Source organism: Phalacrocorax carbo, chromosome 1 (genome assembly GCF_963921805.1).
Source record: "Phalacrocorax carbo chromosome 1, bPhaCar2.1, whole genome shotgun sequence".
Classification (NCBI taxonomy): Eukaryota; Metazoa; Chordata; class Aves; order Suliformes; family Phalacrocoracidae; genus Phalacrocorax; species Phalacrocorax carbo.
The window spans coordinates 105353707-105375103 of record NC_087513.1 but is presented as its reverse complement, the minus strand read 5'-3'; the positions used below and the strand labels follow the sequence as shown (position 1 = coordinate 105375103).

General features: G+C 37.7%; 1 long non-coding RNA gene across 9 annotated transcripts in view; it reads right to left on the bottom strand.

Annotated features, from left to right (window-relative positions):
* LOC135316396 (uncharacterized) overlaps positions 1-20718 on the bottom strand; it is a 93399-nt gene extending 72681 nt beyond the window's left edge. For 5 of the 9 annotated variants that reach the window (XR_010375748.1, XR_010375747.1, XR_010375753.1 and 2 more), the window contains exon 1: positions 20628-20718. This is a non-coding gene — a long non-coding RNA (uncharacterized LOC135316396). Of the gene's footprint in view, positions 1-5026; positions 5181-6121; positions 6251-15895; positions 15990-20622 lie in introns of all 9 variants that reach the window. The other 4 variants (XR_010375749.1, XR_010375750.1, XR_010375755.1 and 1 more) reach the window with 4 other exon arrangements.
* Between the last annotated feature and the right edge of the window lie 679 nt (positions 20719-21397).

The window sequence follows — 21397 nt, the reverse complement described above, 5'->3', positions numbered from 1 at the left end:
ACCACTTAAGCCAATGTGACTATGTCTTGATTAATAAAAGCAATGAAATGTGGCCTTATATTAATTGAACAATTCTCTTGGATAGATGTCCAAAAATATTCTAGATAGTAATCTAGAAAACTCTCCACATTTTTCATTGCCCCTTGCCACAATGCAGAAACCGGCTGTCTACCTTTGGTGACTCTCAAGTATTTATTGCATCTGACAGCAGTTCTCTAAAATGCGTACGATCACCTCTTTGGGACACATGCCAGATTAGCAATATCACAAAACTTTACTACATAAGCCTCATGAAGTGTTGTTGGCACTGGTGGCTAAGGTACTTAATTTAATGAGATGGGCTTGCCATTGCTGAAACTGCTGAATGTAGTATTTTCAACAGAGCCAAGGAAAAATCTAATTCATTAGACCTCTGAAGCTGTGTTCAACTATTGTTATTGTGCTGCAAGATTTTGAATATAAATACAAAAGGCCCACAGAAAGTAATATTTCACTCTTTGATTTTTAAGATATTGCTGAAGACCATTTTTGTTTGTTCTCCTGCTGGTGTGTTGTATTATCTTCCTGGCTGCCACAACATAGAATATGATTATACACCTGATGCTTATAAATCAATGGCAAAACACACAATTATTACAGTATGTAACTGTTGTCCTCTGTACTGACAAATGACATCATGCTTTTGCAGTAAGGTGATTTGTCTCTGCTAATATGGAGACTAACACATCTCTAAGAAAAGCAAAAATATAGCACCATCGTTAATAATCAAGTCTGAAATGGGAAGAAAATTAGATCAGAGCCTTTACGAAAAGTTAACAATCCCCTGGCACATGCTTTTACTTCATTTATTTCATAAGACAATACAGATGTAAAAGAAAATTATGACTAAGACAATGAGGAATTAAAATCTGAAAATTTCTGCTGTTTAATATTGGCCTATCACACTTCTGGTTTAAGATATGGCATTTCTTCAATAAACTGTATAGTATTTCTCAGACAACAAGAAATAAAAATATGTAGCTAGACTGAATTTCAGTAAAAGCTGAAGTATCTTGTAGAGAATTCTGTATCCAGCCCAGTTGTAACTGTCTCAGTTATGATCATACCATGAGCAGCTTTACAGTAGTGTAACTCTACCAGAATAGAGGATGAATTATGTGAACTGTACCTGCAGCTTTTTCAGCTTATCTCACATTCCAGTTGGTTATTACTGCATCTGCATTTTATCTTTAGAAAACTGAAGGCCAGAAGTTCAACATCTTGTGTAAGAGAATGCAAGAAGCGCATACCTAGACTGCAGTGAAGTCCAACCTGGAGGCCAGCCTCCTCCCTCTTTAATGCTGGCAAAACTCCCATTCCTGACCCTCCAATCTCTCTGATCCTGGTTCTTTGCCTCCCTTGCACAAATGTTCCTTATCCTGCCAGACACTGACAGCTCTCTGGAAATCTCAGGAGTGAGGTGCCTCCCAGAAGGTGCCACTAAACTTCAGATTGCTGTACAGCACCTAAATGCTTTAGTTATTAAGACTGATTTTGTTATTAACTGTGGCTGGAGTTTGTTGTTTCTTTTTTAAAGTCTTCAGAAATTACTCTCATTTTCAAAATTGCATCTGTGCAACTATTACAAGATTCCTATCTCTAAGCTAGATTCTCACTTCTGGCTCAGACTATATGCAGGGTACAGTGTATGCATAAAGTATACCGTACTCTATTTCTTGTCCAGCTAAGATTTTTAGAACAAGGATACAGAAAAATAAAAATAAATAATTAATTTCCATGTTTCTGAGATCTTGTTAATGACAACCAACGTTGGGCTTGGATATTTTTTTCAGACCAGAAAGTTTAACTTAACACAGGGTATAATATTGACTATGGCTGCTGGAAGTGGGACCCTGTAATAGCTTGTCATGCTAGGGTGAACGGCCTTTTTAAAGACTCCTATCAATAACAGCCTCATGAATTTACCACTGCTGAATTTGCAAAAGGGCCTGAAGCAGATCCCCCAAAGGACATGCCATGACCTCAGAGATTTCCTGCCGTGTAAGTGTCTTCACTTACTGCTCAGTTGCTTAGAAGTTGGGTCCTACCTGGAAAGACCATTCTTTTCCCATTGTCACTGAAATCAGATGCCTGCCACAGATGCCACAGAGAGCTGTGAATTCTCTTATGACACCACTAGCGAAAATCTCTACAGACAGCATTGCATGGCAAGTTATATGCTTTTTCTCCCTTTTTAAACATTTACATTATGTTGCCTGCTGTGTTGCCTTGAAAACTTAAAAACTTCATGATAATTTTACTTTTCAAAGCACTCAGGCCAAAACCATGTGTGTGTATATGTACATGCATATCCAAAAATTTTAATCTCGGAACAATATACAGGAAGACTTTCAAATTTTGTTAGATGATGAAACCCCTGATACTCCAATAATATTTATATGCTAACTTTCTCAATACCATACCATACCATTAACAGCTATTAAGCATCTTCCTTGAAATGAGCCTTTGTGATTCATGTTCTCTCTCAATTCCTGATTTAAAATATCATTGAGTTTCACTGTAATTTTTGAGATACGCTAAAATGTTCTGCAGCAATTACGAGGGGCCAGAGTTGAACAAACCTACAGAATTTTAATGAGTTTGCAGTGGTAATTATTTTTAATTGCCTTCCATCTCATTAGAGTAGCAGGTGGCAGCTATGTAACCTCACCATGGATGCTGATTGTCTATACGGCCGCATATTTCTCTGCAGACACTAATGAACAGGCATTCGATGTCCAAAGCCTCTGTAGTGCTCTACTAACAGCAACTTGTTAGTTCCTTTGAACAACAGGAGTCTGACTCTGACCTCACTCACACTAAAAGTGTGAGCTGCAAAGATACCACTGTGTCATACCGCTTCCAGCATACCTTTTTAAACAACAACATAAAAAGAACATATACATGGGTGAATATATTACATTCTATTTTCTAGTATGAACTGTTTAAAAGCTTTTACTTTAGAAACAATAAGAATTGTGTCAGTTCCTGGTTCACACAGAAATATAGCAAAAAAGGAATGCTTCAATACACTTCCTTCCCTTCTGCAATAATTCTGTCTTAAAATAATATTATTCATAAAAAGAGTTAATTTCTCATGTGATTGGAGGAGAAAATTTCAAATGGACAGAGAAAAGCAATAACAGCAGAGGTTTGCCCTGTGTGTCTGTAGACTGCTAGAGGAATTCATAAGATGTTCTTATATTGAGAAAAACAAAACAAAACAAACAACCTAGCTTTGGTTTAAGAAAGAAACATAACATTGTGAATTTAGTTCCACAGTTACGCAAAAAGATGCAACTCTGTAGGATCAGTACTTTTTAATATATGCAGATTACAGACATTCTAATAAAAACACTACAGAAAAAATTCTGATCTATAAAAAACCTTTTTTACTACTGGAATAGTATAATTGTTACACTCTGTTATTAGGACTGCTTAAGAGTTCTGGCTTCCAGATGCCTGAAATCAAAATGATCTCTGTTTAAATTATGCAGCATCAATGACAAAATTCTACCTCTATGCTAAGCACAGCACAACCTGTGATGAACCACCTGTAAGGTTTGGACATTTTCTCTGCAGGATGAAGCTCTACAACACAAAACCTGTAATGCAGTATCATTAGGTTCTCTTCCTTCTGTCCAGATAGATATTGACTTCTTTATACTTTCTTTTTTTAAGAAATAAATTCTACAGAACAATTGATCAACTTATTTCCTGTGTCCTTGTTTTCTCACCTTCATCTTGTATCTTCTTCACCTCAGCTGCAGAGTTAGAAAAGGTATGCATTTTACCTGTTTTATATTAATAATAAATACATATCTGATATTGGTTATCTGCTCACAACTGAGCCTTATAGCCACTGTTTCTTTTAATTAAAATACTTTCTTCCCTTGGCACAAGGCAGTGGATAGCCTAAGGCAACAACATCTCAGAAAACAAATAGTTCCCACCTCAGATATCATTTAGAAAAAATTGATTTTAACGTGACCTGGAGGATTTTCTTAGGCTGTAAACTGATTATCTAAAGCTGGATTCTTTAGCCAAAAATGCCTCCCGTCTCTGAGTTCCAACTCCATGACATGATAAAATAACCAATAGCCTTAAAACCCCCTGTAAACTAAGCTTCTGGAAATCAAAGTGTTGCAAGCTGCGTCTGTCCTTGGTATTTGAAAACCTCGGCTTAGAAAACTTTTCTTTTGTATTGAAATTGTACACTTCATTCTGATACTTAAGAAACCTTTTCATTTCTGTATACACTGTTTTTGTCACATCAGTACTACTAGAAAACTATTCAGAGTAAAATTTCTTGTTACTCGACAGTAGTATATGAGATAGAACAGCTACACATGTTCCTTCTTATCCAAAAGGCTAAATGAAGTACTGCAGGTTAGATTGTCTTTCACAGCAACAATTTTTCCACTAATTTCAGTAGAGTTGGAGTAATTAAGAGAAAAGAAGAGGAATAAGTGTGCGAACAGTTGGAGTCAAAGACGGATTAAAGCAAGAAACAGTAAAAATGGATGTTACCTAAAAAACACAAACAAATTAAACATAATGGTGTCTGTTCTTGATGCAACATGACAGCAGATGACATTCGGTAGGTGTTCTCATAGTCCAGGAGGACAGCCTACATACTCCGGTCTATTTTTATGACCTACATGATCATATAAATATAATTTATCAAAATCATTCATTCACAAACACGAATCAGGGGTAACTCCAAACACAAAGAAATGTTGCAATGCAATGCGTCAATCAAAAAAAGTAAATCTAGCTAAAAACTATCACACTTTAAATAATATCAATTTTGATATGCATAAGGAGACTTAAAGTCCGCCCTGGAATAGCCTATGAAAGAAGTGTGGAAAATGCAGTAAAGCTTATATGTAAAAGACTGTAGGTGAGTTTGCATTAATCATGGAAGGTTTCATAGTTCAAGCAGTATTCTCTCCTTTGCAAACGCTTGTACTTTTTCTGTTATTACCTTACAATTGTGTCAGGACTTTCTGTATCAGCATAGCCTGAACTCATCAGTAGCTAAGCTTGTTATGGATAATCTTATTTATTCTACCACCTCTCTGCAAGATAATCACATTATGGTTTTCTCAAGGGCTTATCACCTTGAATCCACCCAGGACCTGAAATGCACAGAGAGGGAGAAAGAGATGTACAGATGTATGAACAACTTCGCTAAAGTTCTTTTTTCTTTATGCTTAGAACGATTGTATCAAGAGTCAAAATTATTACTGCATATATTAAATCTTTCAGAAGAATAGAATTAATTGGCATAAAAATTAAATATAAATGTTATGAATAACACTTTTGATAAGGAATGAGCATTTACATTTTCTATTAGGAAGTCTAAAATAGAGTATAGTATATTAAAAAAATATTCTTATCTGTAATGCGTTAACGATAATTCCAAGGAGTACAAATATGATTTCTGTAGAAAGATCAAGACAATAATTGCCTTTCAATAAGGCACAATATAAAAGGGATACTTTCCTCCAGCCTTTTAATAATTTTTTAATGGAAAATTCAATTCATTTGTTGAATTACTGAATACTAGACATTGAAAGGAACTTAACAAAGCCCTGGTAGACATTTTGGACAATGCCCAAATATTTGAAGAGGCAGAATTATCTATTATTTCATCACTTGGACTTCTAATTTAGATCGAATTAAATGCTTTTAAGTACTGCACATAAAACAATCTTCCACTGGCCAAGAAATGTATTGTGTTCCTATTTATAGAATCAAATATTATGCAAAGAAGTATATGGATAATCATTATGAATTTATCAGACTTTTTCAAATGCATACCGTATAAAGGTGTCAGAGCTTGTCCCTTAATATGTTCAGGCAATACTTACTTCACAAACCTAGTCCAAATTAATTTTCTTCCAGGGGATACCTAGTATCCATTAGGGCTTCCCTTTTAAGATGGACTTTGACCCTTTCAGTTACTTGAACCAATATGATGACTAAATCAGTAAAATTAAGCAACTGCTCTCTCTCTTTGTTATGTTTACAGAGTAATTTTCCTCTCACTTTTGTTTATTAAGACTATCTTAAATACCTCAATCTAGCTGCCCACCGTTCAACATGTCCATGTTTTTGTAAGCTGCCAGTCAACGGAAGTTCTGTGAAACAGGGGGCCGAGTTCTGTCTTCAGAAATAGTGATGCATTATTAGAAATTTGGTGTCCCTGTAGGCAGAACAGGGACAAATAAATGCTAGAAGCTTTTTAATAAATGCTAGAAGCTTTTTATTTGGCTGTAGTCTTGTGTGACTCACACGGGTATTAGTTTGTATTAATAAGTGCCAAATACTTCTTCATTCCCTTGTATGTAACTCCTCCTTAGATAAGCACAAATGTTAACACACCCTGTGCAGTATGGAAGGTGATTATGTATGAAGTGCTATTTTGAATTTTAAGTGGATCCCTCTGCATGGAGTACAACATGCTGTGCAAACTAAAAAGATTTGAGTGTTTGATTTTGACTTAATTTCTCTTTTCCACAGAGAAGAGTTTTCACTGTTGGGAAAAGAAGGTACTTGCATGTCTTGAATCAGAAACAAAATCAAGTTACAGAATTTTTCAAAAGATTTTTGTGCTTCAGATATAATTCTTTTAAATGGTTATTTTCATAGTGTTCTCTTATGAAAGAGCTCTGCTATGATATATGGCAGAAAAAAACGTACAATAATGAAATAAGATTGTTAGGATTTACTTTTTTCCCTAAACATTTCCAGACATAAAAATGTATCTAAAAATTCACCAAAAACCCCCACATTTATAAAGGTAGAATACTTATTCAATTAAGCTAACATGAATGGGACCAGTAAAACAGTATGTTAGAGTCAACCAGTCAAAGCTATGAGATACAAGTGTAGCCTTAATTCGCCCTCCCCGCGCACATGCATTATTAGGCTTTAATTTCATATTTACATTTGCTCATTGTATTTTCCACAGAACCCCCACCTCATTTACAATTTGTTGGAAGGGGTGTAACCACTGGTTAAAGGGATGGTCTGGGGACCAGGTCCTGTTCGTAAGGCAGTTTAATATATCTCCCTGGAAATCCCTACAATAGAATTACACAACATTTAGTTCTCCAAATAACCTTTCTGGATTAGAAAGCAAAGTAGGGCAGATGATGGCTAACTGGCCAGCCAAGCAAATTAGTTTATGTGTTTGCATTGTGTAATCTGATTGTAAACACCTAGAGAAGTGGGGGGTGACGATAAAAGGAAAATTGTAGAGACTGGGGACAATACAGAAAATGGAGGCCAGGGAAAATTGGGTGCTTGGTAGAGATCAGGACAATGTGGAAACTTAGGAAGCCTGAGGGCTGCACAGCAGGGGAAACTACCTGGTGTAAGGAAATGAGTACTACCAGACTGAAAGATGGGAGTTATGGGGAAATTGGTAAAGAATATTTTGAATTCTGCTGCTGTATTTTAGCTATGACTCGATTGCTTGTAGATGTTTTAGCTGGATTATTCACTAACTGTGCCATGGACTCAGAGATAACTGCTCATAACTCAGTCCCGCTCAGCATGTTCAGTCCCAAGGGACCAGCAACAGAACTGAGGTGGTGGCCTCAAGCATGGCATGGAGCAGTATTTCTTAACACTGAAGTGTCCTAATTAATTCTTTATGGTCTCTGTGCATCTCAGCTTACTAAAATTATGAAGGGGTTTTTCTTTATTTGGTGGACTCCTGGCCCTTGTTAGCCTAAGCAGGGGAGAGCTGATCCATCATCAAATCTTTACATTTACAACCAGATGCTGAACAGTTTATTGGAGAAAAATGTCGCTGACCCCCCTGCCCCTCCCCTGTGTACAGAAATCAGTGCTCCCACATCCAGGTTACTGAACTTTTAAAATGAGGCTGATGACTTTCATATAGTACACTCTGTGAGAAGAGGAAAAGTTAGCGTCTTTGAGAAGATGGATATTGGCTTTTCATCATAAGAGATTTCCTTTCTAGACTTCACTACCGAGAAAAGAAAATGGTGGTAAAAAGAGCTAACCTGCTTCTCCAGCTTCTCTCCCTTTTACAGTATCTCACCAATTTTCCTTTATGAACTAGAAAGTCTGAAGTGACTTCGAGGATTTTAAAAGAATCTTCCATATTCTCTGTTTCACTGTTGAAAGCTCTTTTTCCCAGATCTCAACTTTATGCTTAGCAGTAAGAATCTCTGACATAATTCCAGGAAATAAAGTCTATGTTATTATTTTCACCTAGTAACAGTCATAAATCCTACCATACTCTCCACCATGCATCAGACCTCACTGTGACCTCCTGCTGGTCTGATATGACTTGGTGCTATAAAGGCAAACAACCATTAGCATGGCTCAGAGCTAAACTACAGCAATGGTTTCCTTTACTTGGCTCCATGTCTGCTTACTTTGATTTAAACAGACCAGTTAAAACCAAGCAGTGTTTCAGGCCCCTGGTTCTTCTATTTAAGAATGTTGGTTCTTCTAGTCAGTATATCCAATACTTAAGTAGCTTCTTTTAACAACTGATCTGTTGTCTGTTTCTGTGAGAGGGTGAAATCTGCTGCAAATGTAAAAGTTAGTAATATATTGCAGGCAGTTTGCCCTTGTACCAATGTCTGGACTGTTTATTTTGAGTCCAACATTCTCTCAGCTGCCTTTTATTTAGAGGCTATTTCTCATTTTTTCCATACTGTAATCTAAATTAACACAAATATCAAATACTCTCACTCACTGTATTTTGCTTACATGCTGGTACGATTCTGAAGATAATGTAGAAGGCTCAACATAATTAGAAATAAAATGGTCTACTGTCACTTAAACACTTGAGCTAAAAAGAAATTTATAAAATAAGAAGGGTAACTTTGACACACATTTTAATGTATGGTATTCTAGTATTTCAGATTTTTTACCTGAATATACGCTTTTGTATTACAAAGGCCAGAACTTCTGCCAGTGTGAATAATATTAATTCCCATACTGTGGGCATATGATTTATTGGACCTAAAAGTCTATGCTTAAGAATTCAGATGATTCTTTAGCAAAATTCAGAAGGCTTCATTTTTCTTGCTTCCAGTAACAGATGTAGATTTTTTTTTTAATTTGGCTACGCATGTGGCTGAAACGTCTTCTCTGCAAATATACATACTCATCGGTGTTTACAGGAAATCGCAGGGAAGACCAGTTAAAATAAACATCACTATGTTAAACTCCAGCTTCTGGCACCCACTACCAAAAGTATCCATGGAGTATTTCTTTGGCAATCACAGGAAACAACTGCAGTGGCTGAGCGAGAATACACCAAAGTAAAATCAGTTAGACGCTTCAAATATTTCTGTCCTCTCATGCAGAAAACAGAGCTTCCCGGCTCCTTTATGTAAATATTGTCACATAAAACCAAACAATATGGATCATAGTTTATTCTAGAAGCTGTGAATTTCTAATGGATTCTGTCTAATAGAAAGAAAAATCCTCCTTTGCTTCTCTCTTTCCTTCAGACACCTTTGCATATCAGCTCTAACACATGTCACATCCAACCTTGTAAGGTTACATACCCAGGTTTCAACATGATCAATCATCCCGCATACTCTTGCAAACTCTGTGTCACCTGAATACCCACTACATAAATGAAACAAATGAAATTCCCAGGCTGCTGTTAAGGTGGACCTTCCTCTGGGGCTGCCACGTGTACTGGTGGAGTCTGTGTGACTCTCTCGCTTAAGACTGTGGGCTCTTAAGGAAGGAATCGTGCCTTTCCTTCCCTTCTTCATACAGAATTTAATACACTATCAATGCTTGATACATAATTAATAGCAGCATTAATTAATTAAATAGCTTGACTCTTTAATTTTGGTATGCTCAATAGATAGATAGAATGCTTTGACTGGTCACCTTGGACAGACTATGAGTGAGTACTGTTTCTACTCTGCATGTTTCCATGATCTGTCGAGACTGCCAACAGTTTTTCTCATCTTCAGAATTGGAAGTGCTTAGAGAAGTGCATTTAATGGTGATCTAGTTGATTCACTATTAAACAAACAGCAGAAAGTATTCCTGTACTAGCATACAAATGAAAAATATCTCCTTTTCATATTTTTAGTCTTAACTGTGCCACATTCTTTCTCAACAATGGAAATTTTGCTCGGTAAACAATCACATTGTTTCTATGTGCCTGTCTGCAAGGTACTCAGGGCATTATTTACTGATACTGCATGGTTTGAGTAAAAAGGCAAAAATCAAACCCTATGAAAAAAATCCAAGACAGGTGACTAAGATTTAACATAAGAGATCTCAATAGCCTTCAGTATTTCTTAAATTTCCACCCAGTAGCAGGCTGAAATTTTCACCTACCAGCTAGGTTTTCATGCACATGACTACATGTGTCAAAGCACACCAGCATGAAATATAAGAATGAATCATCCCTCAAGAGCACTATGGCTCAGTGATGGATGCAGAAGAAACCTGAGTGATTTTTGGCTGTGATCCTTGCTGCCTTGGGATAATATTTCACAATCTCTTCTCCCTGGTTCCACTACTCAATGCCTACTTCAGTTACAAAACACTGGTTTAAGGACTATATGTTACTGATCACGTCTATGGCATATGACAACATGGGTCTATATGCTCCCCAGGGGTCAGAGGAAACAGTGCATAAATAAATTATTCAACCCTAATAATAAAATATTATCCATATTGCTTTAAAAATATTACAGTAAATGAAAGATCAGCATCTGACAGAATTTGATAACAGGCTCAAAACTAGCTTACGGTCATATTAGGAAAGTGTTTAGTATGCATTAAAGGGTTTACCATCAAGGATTATGCCTTTTTTTCTACTTTAATCCACTAGTGGTTTATTGTATTTGAGCTTTTCATTCTCTATGTTTTAGCTGTCTGTTAATCTGCTGCTAAGGTCTACTGGATGACTGGGCTAACAAGACTCAAGGCATTAGCGTGTGCGTTGCTAGCCCACCCAGTGGTGTTTTCGAAGGTGTGTTACAAGAGGTTTTAAATATTTTGTCTGTCTTGCAGTTTCTCTGTTAAATATTTTTCTTACTATAGGCAACCAGATAAAGGGAGGTGAAACCTCATCAAAAAGAAATCTTTCACTAGTATTTTTTTAATGATAACTTCATGTTTCACCAGAAACAAGGTGCTCAGAGACATATTTTACTCTGTGAAATTTTTACTTTTTTGACAATCAAGTGTTCTGAACTACCTGGGGAGTTGCAACAGCTTTTTAGGCTTCATTTCAAAAAAAGGCCAATACAATAAAACTAGAACATAATTCATGTTGCTTATTAAAGACTGTTTATTGAAGGCTGAGAGTTTATTTCTTTATATTGTCAGAGAGAGAAAACTTGAAGACTGAAGAGATCTGCAAACAAACTAATAACAAATTGCAACTCAGACTAAGCCAGAAACATTTGCCATGTTTCAATAATTATTTTTCAACAAATTCCAGCAAGTCACAACCACCCACTCAATCATTCAACATCAGTCACTAGGGTATAAAAATATACTAGTCACAATTTTCTTGCCGTCTATTACAGTGGTTCACAGATTGAAGCGGCGTCAATGAAAACTACAACCAAAGTCATAATTTGCACAGTCCCCTAGGATAGGTCCTTAACTAGTATAAGCCTACCTAATACTGCTCACCAAAATGAGCACAGGCCAGTTTACAGCTGCGAGAGATCAGGCCACTGACTTCAAAAGAATAAGGATTTTCTTTGGAATTCTGTGATTTTGGGTATTGTTTACAAGCAAGCCTAGCACTTACGAAAAGCACTCTGGTTTGTTCTGTAACTTACTGTTTATCTTCTGCCAGGATGTAAATTTTATATAAAAAGTCTTTAGTACAAAGCCCTAATAGCAAAAATCCATGTATCATTTAGCATGTCTCATTCATAGAGGTAGTGCATTTACTATATTAAGATAACCTTTTAAGGAATTACCCAATTACAAAAATTGAATGAAGGAAAAACAAATCTCTGGCACTTCAATCTAATTGTAACAGAAAACGTTATGTTAAATGCTGATCCACAGAGAAATCCAAAACCAGCAAGAGGAAAATATTACCACTCAATAAAAGTCCTGGCAACTTCCCACTGAGACCTGAAACACAATATGTACCCATCAAACAATCACTAACTTATTGGATCGTTAGGTAAAAGCCAGAGTCATTTGAAGAGAGTGCTGCTCTCCTTAAAGCTGAAATATATCCTGGTGCAATAAAGAAAGCAGGCACAAATAATTCCACATAATGGCAATTATTGGGAATAACAAATATTAGGAAGGAATCTGCTAAACTTTCTTGTTTTCAACAGATTCACTGTGAAGTTAACTTTTCTTTTTTATTATGCTTAAGAAATTTTACCCATCCAAACAATGTCACTTTTCTACTTTTACAAGCACAGAAACCACAAGGTTTTCATTCCAAGGACATGACATTCAAATCTCTCTCAGTGGAACTGGAAGAATGGAGATGGAGAGTAAAATGACACCTGATAATGCTCTTGCAAATAACTTCTATTTCATAAATGTACAAATAATTGCAATGTTTTTCTCTTCTTTTTTTCTCTCTGTTTTTTTAAGTTGTTCTTTTCAGTCGTGTGTCCCCCATCCCCCCCACTTAAACTACCACTACTACTATTAATCTCCCTTCCAGGAAGCCTTCTGACTTTACTCCACTCATATCTTCTGGAATCCCTTGCCCTTCCCTCCAGTCTCCTTTATAACAACCTAGTACATCACACAACAATTCTGTTTCTACCTCCTTATGTAGCAACTCTTTTCCCATTATTTGTCATCAAATCTCCCTTCCTGAATAATCCCTCAGCTCAGTTTCATGCCCCTCTTCTCATGCCTTTTCTTGCAAGTCTCCTTTACCCTCTCTTCCACCTCTGTCCTTTTCTCCTTGCTGTTCATGACTGGGAGGTGAAGATAACCTCTGCACTGGCCTAAGGAAGATAATCCCTGAAAATCCTCTCCAAAAGAAAACACATATTCCAACAAACCAAACAGAATCTCGATGGAGAGAAAAGTGCCCTTTCCACTTAGACTTACAAATTTTTTTCCTTAAAATTCTTATAAAGTTCCTGCTGGATATTTGCATTAAAAGAAAACTTCATGGTGGAGAAACTGTAAGAACTAGATTATTCAAGAATTGGTGACTGAGAGTGAATGAGGAGGTGTAAAATTACCCCAGCTTCTATAGTGCACCATCTAGGCCAGCTGCTAAAACAGTCATAGATATATTGACAGCTGGGGACGTATGACAGTTTATGCCAGCTAAAGAACTACCCCTGTATTTGGAATGAAAAAAACCCTGTAATCCCACACAAGCCCTATTTGAAGACAATGTCAAATAATGAACTTATTTCCAACAGCATTCACTCATGCAGAGCCAGGAATATAGAAGTTTTAGCTGCAAGCAATTAACATTTTGTATATTTTTTTCTTCTCAGAGAACAACCGAATGTGGTGCTGTTACATAGCTCTCATTTAACCACCGTTTTTAACATGTATTTGCGTAGTTTCTTACTTAACAGAATATATGGAATGAAAATACTACCTTGCATATATTTACTTTCTTTTGATAGCAAAATCTATTTGTCGTTCAACCCTCTAGCACTCATAAACTCTTTGAAAGCCATAAGGCACCAGTGACACATAAGCTATAACTTTATAGCATTTGTAATTAATTAGATTTGCAGGACTTGGACACCAAAAGAACACGGAAATGTGCAATATTTTAGTTAACTGTCAACTGGACCATCAATATGCATTAACTGTGGGTATAATTCTGTGCTACTTTATGTTTTGTCTTTTGCACAATGCCCTATTCAACAAAACCCTGTCACTTTGAAATGATGACATACCCACAGTCTTCTTTCACTTAATGTCGGGGAAAATGTGTTCATCATCTCATTCTGGATGAAGAGGTTGATGGGACATGGGGGAGAATGATAGATTACTTGCATAAGAATCCTTTTGTGGGATAATTCTCTTGATCTAAGTTACAGTGGTTGCATTCATGTGCTTAAGAGGAGGTGGGTTTCAGAGAACGGGAAAAGGGGTTTGAGCAAGGTCTCTTCCGTATTTCTGAATCTGGTGGCACGCACAGCTCAGACTCAGAGGCAGCTGGACAGCAATGTAATTTGGATGCGAATTTTTCTTTTTTGACTTATTTTGTTGTTGTTTGGTTCAAGAAATCAGAGAGACCACCACTTGAAATAATCTGGGGAAATACTGATTTAACATCTTTATCCAGAATATGCTAAAAAATATTTTTTTATGAAGTATTTGAGGAGATATTAAGTACACCTGGAGATGCAGAAAATTCAGGATTTTAAGAAAAAACACTGTTTTAAAAAAAAATCTGCTTTCCCACACACAAAATGAAATCATGCCACTCAGTGTTCCTTACATAAAGTTTAAGGGTTTTAACCTGGAATACGATTGTCAGATAACGTTGTAATATTATCATCATCAACGTCACAATTTTACTCACTGTTTCAAACAGCATTTTGTTGTTACTTAGACAAAATCAACACTGCCTCCTACATTTCAAAGGTTAAGCAAGGATGGAAATGTCGGATCTTAAAGGTACCTATTTTTAATGGGCTAAGTGTAGTTTTCAGTCCCATTTCTGCCTGCTTTCACCTCCTTGTTGGGCAGTACTGTCTTTATAACGTACTCAGTTACACTGTAAGGGCATTCTCTAGGTGTTTCAGCCTAAAGCCTAGTGGCTTTTGTTTGAAATGTGATAGAAGGTCTGTGTCCCAGCACTTCCTCTAGTTGTTATGGGGTGGCGAGGATGCTCAGCACCCAGCAGAGCTGCATATAAAAGAATTTCTCTGGCATGCCATGGTTCTGGGTCTCCAGCAAGGAGATCAATAGACAAGAATATTGCAGGCTCTTTGTCTTGGGAAAAAGAAAAAAAATCACATAAGCAGAATCAATGGCAATGTAATATGGATGGCATTTCATGTGACCAGGGACAGGAATAAGAACAGTTATATTTATAAAAGAACATAGCCAACTGGATTTTGTTTATTCCTCACGCAAAGCAACATAATTCCCATTTTTACTGTGCAAAGCTATGGTTTTGATAACATTTTCTTCCCCCCCTCCCCGCCCCCAACAATCCGAAGAAAATTTATCTTCCTTATTGAACACCGGCATGTCAAAATCCCTATAAAATTATGGAATATAAAATACGGATGTAAATTTGTAGTTTAGAAACATCTCACATTCCCAGTACTCTTTCTAGCTCCCCATCTGCAATATAAAGCCAGACTGATCTCTCTAAATCAAAATTGCATTCTTCTGACACTTCATCTCTTTGTCATGTGGTGTCCTCACAATATCTGTGCTACAAAACTCTGATTCTTTATCCATTTACAGCATCACAGGACACACATCAATTTTATACAGGTAACAAGACTAATATATATAGGAAAAAAACTTATAAATCACATTCGTGGAGAGGAAAACCGTGTTAAACACCACAGTCATTTAAAGAAAACCAATTTGTTTTGCAATTTTTTCAGCTGATGTGTAATATTTTGAAATCAGGCTATGTTGGACATATTTATTGTGATGTTGTATATGATGTACAATGCATGCTAACATAGAGCTATGATAGCGTGTCTTTTTCCCTTGAAAGGAAAACAGCCTGGTTATCCTCAAGTGCTGAAATACCTCTAACAACTGTCTTCTTTCCTCTCATTACAAACTTCCTTACATGTTTTGCACCCACCTCATTTTTTTCCTCTTTGCCAACAGACAAAGGGTAAGTAACCTATAATTTTGACAATCACTTTCCCCCTCTGGTTACCTTCTATGAATTTGTATCCCAACATCCTTCCTAACTGGGTATAACACCACAAGTGAACAGGTCTCTCCATCACACATTGATCTCTTCCTGCTTTCTGCTATGCAAAGATGAGACAAAGGGTATCAGTGTGAATTGTCTCTAGTTATCTCTATTTAGTGAATTTTAATAATCTAAAAGACATAATAGTACCGAACAATTTTTTTGAGACCTGCTCATTCAGGAAAGTTTTCACCCCTCAAGTATATTCGCTTTTGCCTTTATCATAAAGAAACATATACACCAGATCAAAATGTGCACTGTATCGCCATTCCTTGTACGTTAATGACTTAACTAAATCTGCAGAGATGACTGCAAATTGAAGTTAGCATGTAAAACAAACCATCTTTATTTTCAGAATATTTCAATTAGCTAAACTGTCTCATGTACCCTACTGGTAGTTCCATCTGGATAATGATTCCACAGAAATCAGCATATTTTTTAGAGAAGTCTCTGGACTAATAAGAATGGGAATAATAAAAAAAAAAAAAACACCAAACACACCAAAACCACCTTGAGTCTCAGCAGCCAGTCCCAGATGAGAAAACACAGTTCTGTCCCCTTACATTTTAACAACACCTGATAGACTCGCACCTTGAAACACTTCATTATTCTTTTCAGAAGAAGCCATATCTTTGACTCCATATTCAGTTTGACACCCAGCCTTTCATCCATTATTCCCCTAGGCTTGCCTGCTGAACCACCACAGAAAGATTAAGAGAATATCTTCCCATTCTGGTAATGGCTAGCATAGTATTAGATATAATTCTCAGCAACTATTAAAGGAATATCAGGCTGGGTTTGGGGGTCTGTAAATTCATCTTTTTCATTTCATTGATTATATGACCTAAGGTACCTGCTGTTTCTACCCCCCTTTCTTTAACAACATTGCTTTGCATGAAAGGATATACGCTTTTTTAATTCCTCTGATACTGCACCTCTGGAAATCCTAGGCTGATGTCAATCAGTAAAATTTGCATTTAAATTCAGTTACTAAGTCCTTTCAGAAGCTCAGGATCCAGCTTGCTGAAGTGAGGCTTCTGATGGTCCAAAGGCTTAACTAAAGGTTCTACTAACATGCAAAAAGTATGCCAGAACATTAATTTTTAGGAGACAAAAACCCATACAGGCTATTGAAAATGGAAATTTTGTTCACACTCAAAGTCAGTTTGCTTTCTGAGTTAATAATGAAATCCCAGATCTGAAGAGCCTTCTGATGTTTTAATTACCCTTTAAATCTTTTTGTATAGCTGTTACATCCTGTGGAGGGGGAATCTGTTTATTTTAATACAGATGCGCAGGAAAATAACACATTTAAATAACACACAGTGCTACAGTGTCATAGGGTCTTCTAAGTAATTCTTTACTCTTTTCATGCTAGTCTAATTCTATTGACTTGCAGGTCATTAAAGTGAAATTCACACCAGTGCTCTTGGCCTGCACAGGGCCTATGCATCACTTAAATCCTACTTAACTCTCTGAGTGGGGCTTTGAAAGGATTTATGAGGTGTGCAGTCTTAGGAGCTTTCTAGGCTGGGAGGTGAATGTCACAACTAATTTGCTTCACCTCTGCAAATCCATAAAGCAAAGTTACAGTAACCTCACTTGTTGTCTTCCTAGAAATAGGTTCAGCAAAGCTTGGACTCTTGTGCTCCTTCCTGTAGAACTGTACTTGATCTTACTTCTGGAGTCTGGCATGAAACTACAGTTCAAGCTTTATAAAAATTGCTAAAAATTAAGACCTAAAAGAGCTACTGGTAATTTTTAAACTTAGTTAAATAGAATCACAAAAACACAGAACGGCAGGGGTTGGAAGGGACCTCTGGAGATCATCTCGTCCAACCCCCCTGCTTGAGCAGGGACACCCAGAGCAGGGGGCACAGGAACGCGTCCAGGCAGGGTTTGAATGTCTCCAGGGAAGGGACTCCACACCCTCCCTGGGCAGCCTGTGCCCCTGCTCTGGCACCCGCACAGGAAAGAAGTTTTTCCTCATATTCACGTGAGGAACTGTTACCTGAGGTAATTCCTTTGAGTCCTTAGATCTGTCAATGTAGCATGTTATCAGTAAAATCTATCAGGACTGGGCACTTTCTAAATGTGTGTAGCTTTATATATGGTATTTCATGTGGAATTCTCTACAGAAAACAAACATCCACTGAAAACTGAATTTCCACTATTCTTCAGTATTCACTGTCTTTTAAGACGCCTCTAATCACCAGTTTCTATACACACTTAATGTCAAACCACTCTATTTATTTTCATCATTTTTAATGAAATGGCAGCTACAGCAAGAAAGAGAAATTTTCAGAGCTTTTTTCTGAAAATAGGATATTTATCGAGAGAGAGATTAAAAAAGCTAATTTAATTCCTTCTTTTTTTAATCACTGCTACTGGGGATCTGGACCATATCAGGAGGGATTCTGACAGCTTAGTGTTGTTGGGAGAAGGAAGGAGAAAAACCTATCAACAGTGAATGATTGTATTTAAGGTTGACAATGATGAAATAGTAGAGGCTGTGCTACAATTTCTGCTCCTTCATTTGTCTTTGTTGATAAAATGAGCACTGTCAGAGGCTCGAGCTCACAGCAAATTTAACGTGACTCTGTTTATCCCTGCACTGAAAAAGGTTTGCACATGATCAGATGATAAATGCGTGAAGTTATGGGATATCCCTTCCTTCTCTTTAACAGAAACATGCAATTTTCCTACCTTTTTTTTTTCCTTGAGGGAATGAAGATGGGAAGTAGCTAAATAGAATTTTTTCAAGAAAATATTTCATATAACATCATGACTTATCCCGAAGTAATACAAATGTACACTATAAACAGTCTTTGATTACCATTTTTCTAAACTAGTCTCTGGCCTTGTTAAAAAAACACATTCCTCATTCATTCTTACTTTTCAATAGACTTCCTACTCCACCAGATCTGCTTCTCACCTTGTATTTCAAAGGTCCCTCTTTAAACTATAGGATGAAAGAAGTTTGTTGAGAAAACTGAAAATGATAATTTGAGATGGAGCTAAAATTAGGCGGCCCTGTTGAAATCACACTTATGACTGAACTCAGGACAGTTTCCTCATCATACAACTAGATTTTGCTTTGTGCAAAACCTACTTAGCAAATACCATTCTACACAAAAATATGTCACAGCTAAAAGATAGACACAGAAAGTGTTGAAACACCAACCTATATTCTATAAAACACATATATAAGAGTACATAGGGAATGCTATCAAATTTCATTAACAAAATATGGATGCAAATCTAAAAATACACTAATGATCAGATTTCTACAATATTCTGAAAACCTTCCCTTTCGTTGGTTTATGCTGATCAAAGGGTAGCATAAAGCCTCCATGACCTAATATTCAATAATCCAAAATTCACATTTCATACATGCAATGTCATTTTTTCAGAGCATTTTTCAATATCAGAACATGATAAGAGTACTGCAGGTATTCTGCAGAACCTTGCATCTGCCCCGCAGCCTAATCCTGGATATTATTTCAGACGGTAACTAGGTTTCCATGTAGTAGCCAGTGAAAAGCCTATTTCAGTCCTCTGAACTCAGTGGTTAATGGCTCTTCTCTGCCTTTTGAGAGGGATGCAATGACACAGGATTTAAACTGGGAAAGTTCTTTCATAAAAATGACTTAATATAGACCATTGCTTTTTATGATCGGAATTCCATTACATAATTTATTTACTTTCACAGTTTCATTCTGGGTGGGATTTCTGTAAGAAGTTCTAACTGAGTATGTACAAAGGTACAGGTACGAAAAGAAGAACGAGAAAATGTGCACTACCTTCTTTCTTTTTTCACATTACATTGATTTTAGGGGCAGGGGGATGGGGAGCTGGGGAGTAAAATTCCTGCGTTCAGGAACTTTATTGTTTCTGTCACACAATAAACTGAATACTAACATTTAGAAAACAAGAGACAACAGCAAGGTTTTAGTTGGTCTTGTCCGTCCAGCCTTTGGTTCCTCAAGCAAACTTTTTCTAGGGGTAATCCTTTTCATTAAAATCCTACTCTTTGGATTCAGTAATAATTTTACGTTTAGAGGTGCTGCCATTTTTCTACTTTTAAATGCTGATACACGTCTCCTCCAGTGAAACTGATGGAGTACACGTCTTAGTTTTATCCACAGAACACTGAAGGCTCATTATCTGTCTCTCCTCTTCTCTTCGAAGAACTTCAAGAAACCTCTGACAGCTAGTCAAAAGGACTGAAAGTTCACATAAAATAATTTTTGTGTTTATAAGAAGCTCTCAGCGCTGTAAATTGGCATGACTTTTCAAAACCAACTCCCACAGCACTGCGCGCTGCTCGGGCCAGAGCCCCGACCCGGGCGGCGGGGGGCGGCGGGGGGCGGCAGAGGCCCGAGTCCCAGCGCCGGGGCTCCCCCGCCCGTTCGCAGACGGGGATGCCGGTAGCTCACAGCCGCCAAACCGGCTGCCTCCTCGTAGCAGCAAGCAAAGCAGCGCCTTCCTGCGGGGCCGGGAGAGGGCCCGCCGCGCCGCTCGGTCCCTGGGCAAACGAGCAGGCCTTGCCCCATCAGCTCCTGCCAGATCCCTTCCTCCTGGGCTGGGGCTTAAGCGCAGCAGCAGCGCACGCACCCCCCACCCCCACCCGTGTGCAGAGCCCTGCCAGCAACGCCGCCGGGCCCCCGCAGCGCAGGAGGCTGCACCTCACCGGTTCTTCAGCTGCCCTTCATGCGGTAGCCACGGGCTGGACATCCCCGGTGTCAAGGAACGGGTGACCGCGCCTTTTCCGTTTGCAGCCACGCTTGTATAAACACCAGTGACACAATCAGTGCTTTCGAGTAAACAACACCTGAAAAATATTAATGGAAACGCGGCGTTCCGTTTGCCAGATATCACTTTACCTGTACGCTAGTATTACTTAAAAAGAGCACAGAGAAATATTCAGCATAATTAGAGCTCGCCTGTCAGGTTTAAGCTCTACAAGCTACTGCATTTCATTTCCAGCATAATCAAAGGGATTTTTTTTTTTTTCCAGGATGAATTTTTGGTACTGCAGACAACTTTTGACTACAGGAGTAGCGTGGTGTTTGAATTTAAAAAGCAAACACGAGGTACAATCTGTGTTAAGCAACATCCTCTAACGAAAATACAAACCGACCAGAACAAACAGCTTCAGGCAAACTAGCAGAGTAAACAACAGAAAGCAAAGAGAACAAGAAAAGACCGGAGAGAGGCTGTGTTGCACTTTCTTTGGAGCTAGAGGTCTTGGAGGGTCTCAGTGACTCCTAGCTCCATCTGTCTAAAGGAAATCGGTTTTTTGCCACTGGCATGAGAACTAAAATTCTGCTGTGGGAGAGATGACGTTCACGGTGCTTTTTAACTCCCTAATTAATTTCTCTCCTGCCAAAGAACACAGCATCAAAATATTTTAGTACAATAACTAATCTCAGACAGTTTCTCAGTCACTCCTTAGGATTT